Genomic DNA, 8,490 nt, shown 5'->3' on the forward strand with positions numbered 1-8,490 from the left:
CATTTGCTTAATTTTGCAAGTATTTATCTCCTTCAATTTAATAATTTCTTTGATGTTAGAACATATTTGAAGTAAAGAAATTAACAGATTTCTTCCTTCGCTACTTCCGCCAAGTTGGAAAGGAATCTCTCTGCCCTTTCCTTTGATTTCCTGGTCTAATCATCCGTCATATTGAGTTTATTATAAATTTAAATTTTGAATTCGGTTTTAAAATTGTAATTTAGTTTGTTACCTTAAAATATGTCTATATGTTTATCCGGCACCATGTACTGCAGACTGTCTTCGGTATTTCAAAGTTAATAACTCTTAATTTCAATTTAGAGAGACGGGTATGAATTTAGAGTAAGATGTTGCTTGTATAGTTTGACAATTATTAACTTGTATCTGTACTTTTAGTTTATTCTTTCAGTCATACCGAATCTAATTTTAAAATAAGTAGTCGATTGACTTTTTCCTTCTCGGGAGGTCTTAACTGATTTGGGGTTGGATTATACATTCCTCAAACTATTAAGAATTTTCTTTGCTTCTCTGTTTGATTTTGCACAATTAGAATTGTCTTAACCCTGAATCTTTGAATTCAGTTCTAAAATTATAATCGGTGATCTTTCAAGGGTGATGGTGGTGCTTTCGTTCTATATAGTTTTGAGTAGATTTATTTTGTTTTCAAGTTATTTAGCTCTTAGATTTAGTGTTTAGTTATGGCATTTGTGTCTTTATATAACTACCACTTGCAAGTACTGTAATCAGACAGGGGACAATTTTTTGTTATAGTGTATGCTTTGTGTGTTCATGCTCTGTACACTTGTCATTGCTAATTGTGTTATACTTATCTACTTACTGTTTTGATATCCTTTATCCAATTTGGTTCTCCTACTTGGTATGATGATGTTAAGTGATGTGTTTTGTAGATAGTGGTAAAAAGTGATTCGATTCTCGAACTTGTGAAGGATAACTTTATACTTAAATTCAAAACTAAATAGAAAACTCACTAATAATTATAACAAACACTGACAAAGTTGGTATCAATATTAAAAGAACACTGAGGCTAAGATCCACTATTTTCCAAATTCAAAGTGATTTAATCCAATATTTATATTCATGCAATTTTTTCGTTCAATTTGATTCTAAACTATTGCAACAAGTAGATTCTCAAAATAACAAGTGTAAATCCGAAGCATAGAACATCAAAAACCTAGGTCCAAGCATGCTCTATCAAAAGAAATAACAATTGCTTAGCAAGAATCATTCAAACAATTTTCACTCAAGGCAAAACAATCATGAAAATAATTGCGATAAATAAATAAATAAGAATATACCACTTTTTGTTGGAAAAATAGCTTCCTCTATCGCCTCAGCAATGGGGTTTAGCTCCTCATATCAAAAACAGGTTCAAAATAATAAATCATGGCTCAAAAGGTGTTTTTATTGAAGAGAATATATAAAACAGCAGATCTGCAACGGTGTATAGATGTTACAGAAGTCACCGTTACAGCTGGTGTTGCAATACTGAAGATATACGTTACTAATCAACTGTTACAGGATCAGAAATTTAAGACCCTAGAATACGATCGTTCTGCACAGCTTAATGTTCTTCAACTTAGGGTTCTTGAGAACGACACTTTCTATATGTCGTCTGCAACTCTTCTTCTTCCTATTCTCTGCTGCTGCTGTAACTCCACCTGCAGCGTGATTCTCTGCCTCTAAACCTACCCCCAAACTCTCTGTTCCCTTGCTCGACCTCCCAACAGCCTATATATACACAACAGATCAATAAAATCCCGGGAAAATCTTCACAATCTTTTTCTTCAACCAAAAGTCTCGGCTTTTACTTTCTTTCCAACACGGGATTTGTTTCCCTCTTTATCTTTTCTACGCGTCCCTAACAGAGAGTCCCTTCTCACCAAAACTCTTTCCAAATATAAACTCAATCCAACAGGGATGATATTATCCCTTTATTTCACGTAAATTCCCTTATTTCAATTCCAGCAAATCCCGAGTATCTCCTCATGTTTTCGAATCCACAAGCCTTACCAATCCTGTTTGGCTTAAACAGGCCCGAACCAAGTCAATTTGACGAGAAAACCCAACAAAATCTGCCCAGAAAATCATCTGTATAAACCCGAGAAAAAAATACCTTTCCCTAATTAACTAAAACTCAATATCCAGCCAAAGTTCTTCCATTCCATCACCTATACCGACATTGGATTTCCAAAACAGGCTTAGCCCATGAGAATCAACATTTGAATCTCTTTGAAACTGGTCCAAATCACAACCCCTAAATCTGTCAGAAACTGCACCTACTTTCCCGTCATTTTGAATTTCAAACGGAGAAGATGGTGGTCGCCCCCTATCCAGAGTGGGGGTGCGAATAACAGCTGCCTTAGGGGTGTCCTGGGGGTGCCCCTTATCCAAACCGGGGGTCCGAATAGCAAGTGTCCTTCGGGTGCTTTCCGATAACTTTTCGAGCCAATTTTTTCCAAAAATGTTTATTGGCCAAAAATACCTACAAATAAATAAAACACCATAATAAGTACAAAAATGAACCCTAACAATATATAGAATCGAGACAAATCGGACACAAAAATGTGTCTATCATTAAGTTTGTTGCGTACATGATGCATTTGTTATTGAAGCTTCCTTCTAAGACCTCATTACTTATCATAAGTTAATGTCTTTTTGAGTTCTAGTTTTTTGTTGTTGTCATGCTACTCTCAACTAGGTCAGGTTTCCCATCATTCCATGACTTACCTGGATGCCCAGAACTTTTGTTAACATATACTCGCACTTTTTTTTCAAAATATTGAAACATCCCACTATTTTTGATTTAATTAAAATATGTTTCATACGTTTTATATATACCTTCTACAATTATTTATTTGTTCCGCTGGCTATGTTACACTCAGAAAACACTAAATCAAGTCGATGCTGACAAGGAACTGGTTAGTAAAAAGATCAAGGATTGGTTGCCTGCTGATTATCAATCATAAGAATAAAATGTTGTTTTGAGATTTAGTACTAATTCTATTAGTTATGTTCATGATGATTCTCGAGTCCAGATGTATGTATTTCCATTTTGATCATATTGTATTTACTGGCTAAGATAGTTTCTGGAATTCTTTCAGATTTTCACTGGCACTGGACGAATTGGTACTATCTGATATGTTTTCAGGTTGCTTTCTTGTTGATGTTTATTTGTTCTCATAATAGGTTGGTGTATGTTCTGATTTTGATTGGTGGTTTTAGATGGAGACCGTTGACCGAGCGTCGGACAAGTCTGAGGTATGTATGGATGGAAATGTTACCTTTAAAGCAAGAAGTTCACAAATTTTGGACTTGGAAAGGTTATCAAATACATCATGTAGCACAACGATATGGAACTTTTGCTGTCTTAATCCATGGTTTCTGTGCTTCCAGATTTTATTGGAGGTTTGTATTTTTCTTTTCCATTTCCTTCATGCTTATGGATGAGTAAAGATAAGTAGACTATTTGAACTTATAAATATGTGCATGCATCATCTCTATTTACAAGGCTTCACTAAATTATGGGAGTAACTGTTATTGTTGATTTCTTTTGATTTTGTTGTAGCATCACTCTCTCAAGAAATACAAAAGATTGCTAATAATTACAAAGTATATGTTGTAGGCCATAAAGCATTTGTCAAGTATCATCCCGTGGTATTAGAATGGTTAATATGCATTTTACATAGTAAGCCTACATGTGTGGTAAGATCAGGCGGCAGATGATTAGAAGCCTGAGGTGGTTGAGCATTCCCATAAAAGTGGCTGATCTTTATCTTTTCCTTGTAAAATGAGAAGTGGAGATGACATTTATTCCCCTTAATATCCTCAATTCAAGGTTAAAGCGAAAAGAGATTACTTATTAGAATCTCCAAGAGTTCTGGAGAAACAGGTTAATCTTTCTTTCAGGGTATATTCACACCTGAAATTGTTCTAGTTCTAGAATTATATGTCAGTCATGTGTTTTTGTCTTGTTTCAGTATCATGTATTGACGATTACATCGTTTTACTTAAGTTGATTTGTATTTGAATATTCTAGATGTATTTGATTTTCTTTAATGAATAAATGAAAGCTTTTAATATTTTTTATACTTGAATTATTGGTGAGTGATTTCAGAGTGAAGTTTCGGTGCTTGCTAAAAACCGAACTATGCAAAACCTTACTACAGAATGTATGTGAAAATATTGAAGTGACCTTTTGCCACGACTAAAATATGTGGCAACGATGGAAACTTATGGCACACATGTGTGCTAAATAGTGACGATTCACAGCCGTAGCAAATGATCAGGTGACAACTTGCCACATGAGCAAACCGTGGCAGTGGTCGTGGCTAATTCAATTAGCCACAAGACTATTTGTTACGGCAAGGCAGCCGTGCCAAGATATCTTTTGCCACACATTTTTGATCAATTGCCACGACTTTTGGCGTGACTAAAACTAAGTATTTTTGTAGTGAATGCAAGTCGTAAAAGGAAGGTTGAAAGTGTGGAATCGCGAGGTTTTTGGTAAAATCGATACCTTAATCCAATTTTTTATTGTAGTTCAACATGTGGAATCAAAATTGATGTCGGACCCTCACAATGCTCGAGTTGTTCTTGTGCATATTGGTGCTAAGGTTGAATTCAAGAAATTATCTAAGATGCACTATGATATTTCGAAAACAAAGAACTACTATCAACTGGGTTGATGAACATGAAAATAATATTCATTTTTTCCACATGTATGTGTTTTCAAAAAAAAAATAGGAAAGAATTTTTTCTTGTTGAATACAAAATGGTGTTTTAACGAGTGACAAATCTATCGTTAAAGAGAATATTGTATCTTTATATTAAGTTTTATTCATAGACGGCTCTCTCACGAGATCCTAACGTCTAAATGGTACTCCATACGTTTCAAAATATTAGCCTTATTAGAGCATTCTTCGGTTGAATCCTCATGTTTTTCTATCTCAAGCTTGTTGTCAATGTTAGATGATCAAAACTATATCTTGATTTCTAGTCTACTAAGTCAAGTCTCGGACTAGGTTAGAATTGTAGTTGAGTATCAGAGATCACCCTTGAAGACTGAAGATCGACGAAGACATTTGGAGAACTTTTGTATCAGGTATGTGAAGACTGAACCATTCTATTTTACTCACTATACCATTGTTCTATCTATTGAGACTATGTCGTATGACTTATAGTAGAATTATAAAGAAGAAGTTTCGAGTCAAGCATGTCTTGTGAAAAATCTCGAAATATGATTTAGCAATTAGATGTTTGAAGGTCCTTAACAATATTAGTTCTGTGAATTAATTTGTGGATCAATTGAAAATTTCCCACACAAATAATCATATCACTTGGGAATGTTTCAAACATCATAAGAGAGAAATATGAACTTACTGATATTTCTACTTAGGGTAGGTTGGCGAACCAGTTGGCAAACCATAGATATCTGAGATACAAAAATACAAGAAGGTTGGCGAATATACATAAAGGTTGGCGAACCACTTCGCAAACCGCAAGTTCAGTTGGGATCAATTCACGAACCCAGTTGGCGAACCGTGGTGAACTGAATTTTATAAGTTGGATAAATAGGCTAGCAGTTGGCGAACCCGGCTCACGAATCGTGGTCAGCCTGAGTTCGATAGTCTAAAAGGGTTGGCGAACCCGGTTCACGAAACGTTGCACCTTGACTCTTGAACAATCCCTATGGTTGGAACCCTTGTACCAACTGTCCCGATAATGTTTAAAATATGCTTAAAAGACTTATTATTTTAATAAGTTTATCATTGCAAGAACTCTCTCAAACACTTCTAAGACTTCATTGATAACTTAAACACTTATGTGTGTGAATCATGATTATTTTCTTAGGTGTTTAAATGAGCATCATATAACTTTTAGTTCTTTGGCTAACTTTCCAAACCGAACAGTCATTATACATGTTTTCGTAACCAAAGCTATGTGCATACTCTTTTATTATATTTTCAAAACTTAAAGTGTTGCTTGATTCTCAAGTTATCTTAGCTTGAATTCTAAGCTAACCCTTGGTCTTTGAAAACTATAAATAGAGCATCTCTTTCAACCCGGAAATTCAATCCTTGACACTTTGTGTCCTAGTTGATTATAGAGTTGTCCTCTATTGACCTAGGTTTCCTCTGTGAAACGTTACTAGGTTAACGACTAAAAGACTTCACTTTGGGGATTCGTGAAGCCAGGTCCGACTATCTTTACCTTGATAGTTCGTGAATCCTGATCTTGCTTTTATGTTATCAAGGTTCTTGTAATCTAATTTAGGCAAGATAAATAGTAATCTCAAAGTTCTCTTCGTCTCAGACTTTGTGATTCCTCAAGATAGATATCTAAAGACCGATCTTAGATGATCTTTCAAAGATTATTCTTGAGAGGTGGTTAAGAATTTAGGCTGCTCTTCGGGAGTCATAAGTTCCGTATTTGTGAGGTTTGCAGCTTTGTCTATTGTAAACAGATTTCCATACCTTGATACTTGACTTGAATGGAAATCAAATAGATTATCTGTTAGAGGCAGATTGGTAATAAAAGTTTTCATTTCAGTTGAAGAAACTTTTAGGCTGTAAAGGACGTCAGCAAATGGAATCAAGTGCGTAGAACCTTGCGAGGTTCAAGAGACGTAAGGAGCACGACTATAACTGAATCACTTGGAGGGTGGATTCGGTCTCAACCACATTCGATTCCTAAGTCTTATAGTAGGCTAGCTAGTGTATGTAGCGTCTTAATATAGTGTGGTTCTCAATCTACACGAGGTCCCGAAGTTTTTCTGCTATTTCGGTTTCCTCGTTAAAAAAATTTCTGGTGTCTTGTGTTGTTTTTCTTCCGCATTATATTGTTTATCTTTATAATTGGATTTACACAGGTTTGTACGTATTCAATCTAAGTAGATACGTCCGCTTCATTGTAATCGATTACGAGACTAGTTTCTTATTGAATTCATATCTTCAAAGATAGATAACAAGTTTAATCACTTGGCAGAATTCCGATTTAATTATTTGGATACGACTAGATTGATCTTGGATATTCGTTTTTGAGATCATCCAAGTACTCTGCTTAACAATTAGGTTCACGGACCTTGTGTCTATATGCATATTTTCAAGGATCATTCAGTTGGTCTACTTGCTATTGTATTACGTTTCGTCTATACAGGTTTCCAAACCAAAAAGTTGGGTGTATTTGGTATCCCCTGCATTTTCATATGGATCCATTATTGCGAATAAATGCACCAACTCTGTTCATATGTTTCAATAAACATGTTTCCGTTGCAAAATCGTTTATAGAAAAACTTATGATAATGTAGCTTTGTCTTTCCTGGATTACATGTTGGAGAGAATGAATGCTTGGTATTAAATAAACAAAATATGTTGGAGCATCGCTCTGTCGAACTCAGAAGTTTTGTTATCTCAAGCTTTTTGTCTATGTTAGATGTATAATACTATATCCTATTTCTAGTTTACTAAAGTTAAGTCTCAGACTAGGATCAAAGTATGGTATGTGAAGACTGACATATCTTATTACTCACGGCATTTAATATTCTATCTTACGAGACCGTGTCATATGATCTTAGTAGATTTAATATTACAAAGAAGACATTTTGTGTTCAAGCTTGTCTTGGTTAAACTTTTGAAATATGATTCAAGCATTGAATATCTGTAGATCCTTAACAATCTTAGTTAGAACAATTTATTTTTACAGACTATTTTGGCTTCAAGTTGATCATTTATATCTTGAAAGATTGATAACAAGTTTCATGCTTGGCAGAATTCAAATATGAATATTTGGATACGACTAGTTTGATCTTGGATATTGATTTTTGAGATCGTCCAAGTTCTCTTCTTAACAATTAGGTTCATGGACTCCATTGTCTAGACTTTCTGATTGAGAAGAGATAGATAACTCTATAATATTGTCAAGGATTATTAACTTGGTCTACTTGCAGTTGTATTAGGTTTTTTCCATACAGGTTGCGAACGAAAAAGTTGGTGGTGTACATGATACCCTCTCCTTTTAAGGAATGTTTCAAATTAATTATATGAGGAAAAAAACTCTTTTTCAGTGAACTGTGTAGGTTCACAAACCAGGTTGTCAAACCCTTTACATCTGGGTTTTGAAATTATGTAGGTTCGCAAACCCGGTTTGCAAACCCATACCATCTGAATTTCGCGAACTGCCAAGGTTTCCAAACCTGGTTTGCAAAACCTTGTGGACGATTTTCGGGAACTTTCAAGGTTCGCAAACCCAGTTTGCAAACCCTTGTGCCCCAACTTCGCGAAGTGTCATAGGTTCTCAAACCCGCTTTGCAAACCTATCCAGTTCCATTATTAGCAGAAGCCTCGTACTACTCAATAAACAAAACAACAAGCGAGCGTACCTTTCTTCGCTTCTTCTCCACCAAGCACGGAAGTTTAAGGATAACTGTAGGTCGGTGGCTACCTAAGGAAACTCCGATTCGATCGCCACCCC

This window comes from Papaver somniferum, chromosome 8 (genome assembly GCF_003573695.1).
Source record: "Papaver somniferum cultivar HN1 chromosome 8, ASM357369v1, whole genome shotgun sequence".
Taxonomy (NCBI): Eukaryota; Viridiplantae; Streptophyta; class Magnoliopsida; order Ranunculales; family Papaveraceae; genus Papaver; species Papaver somniferum.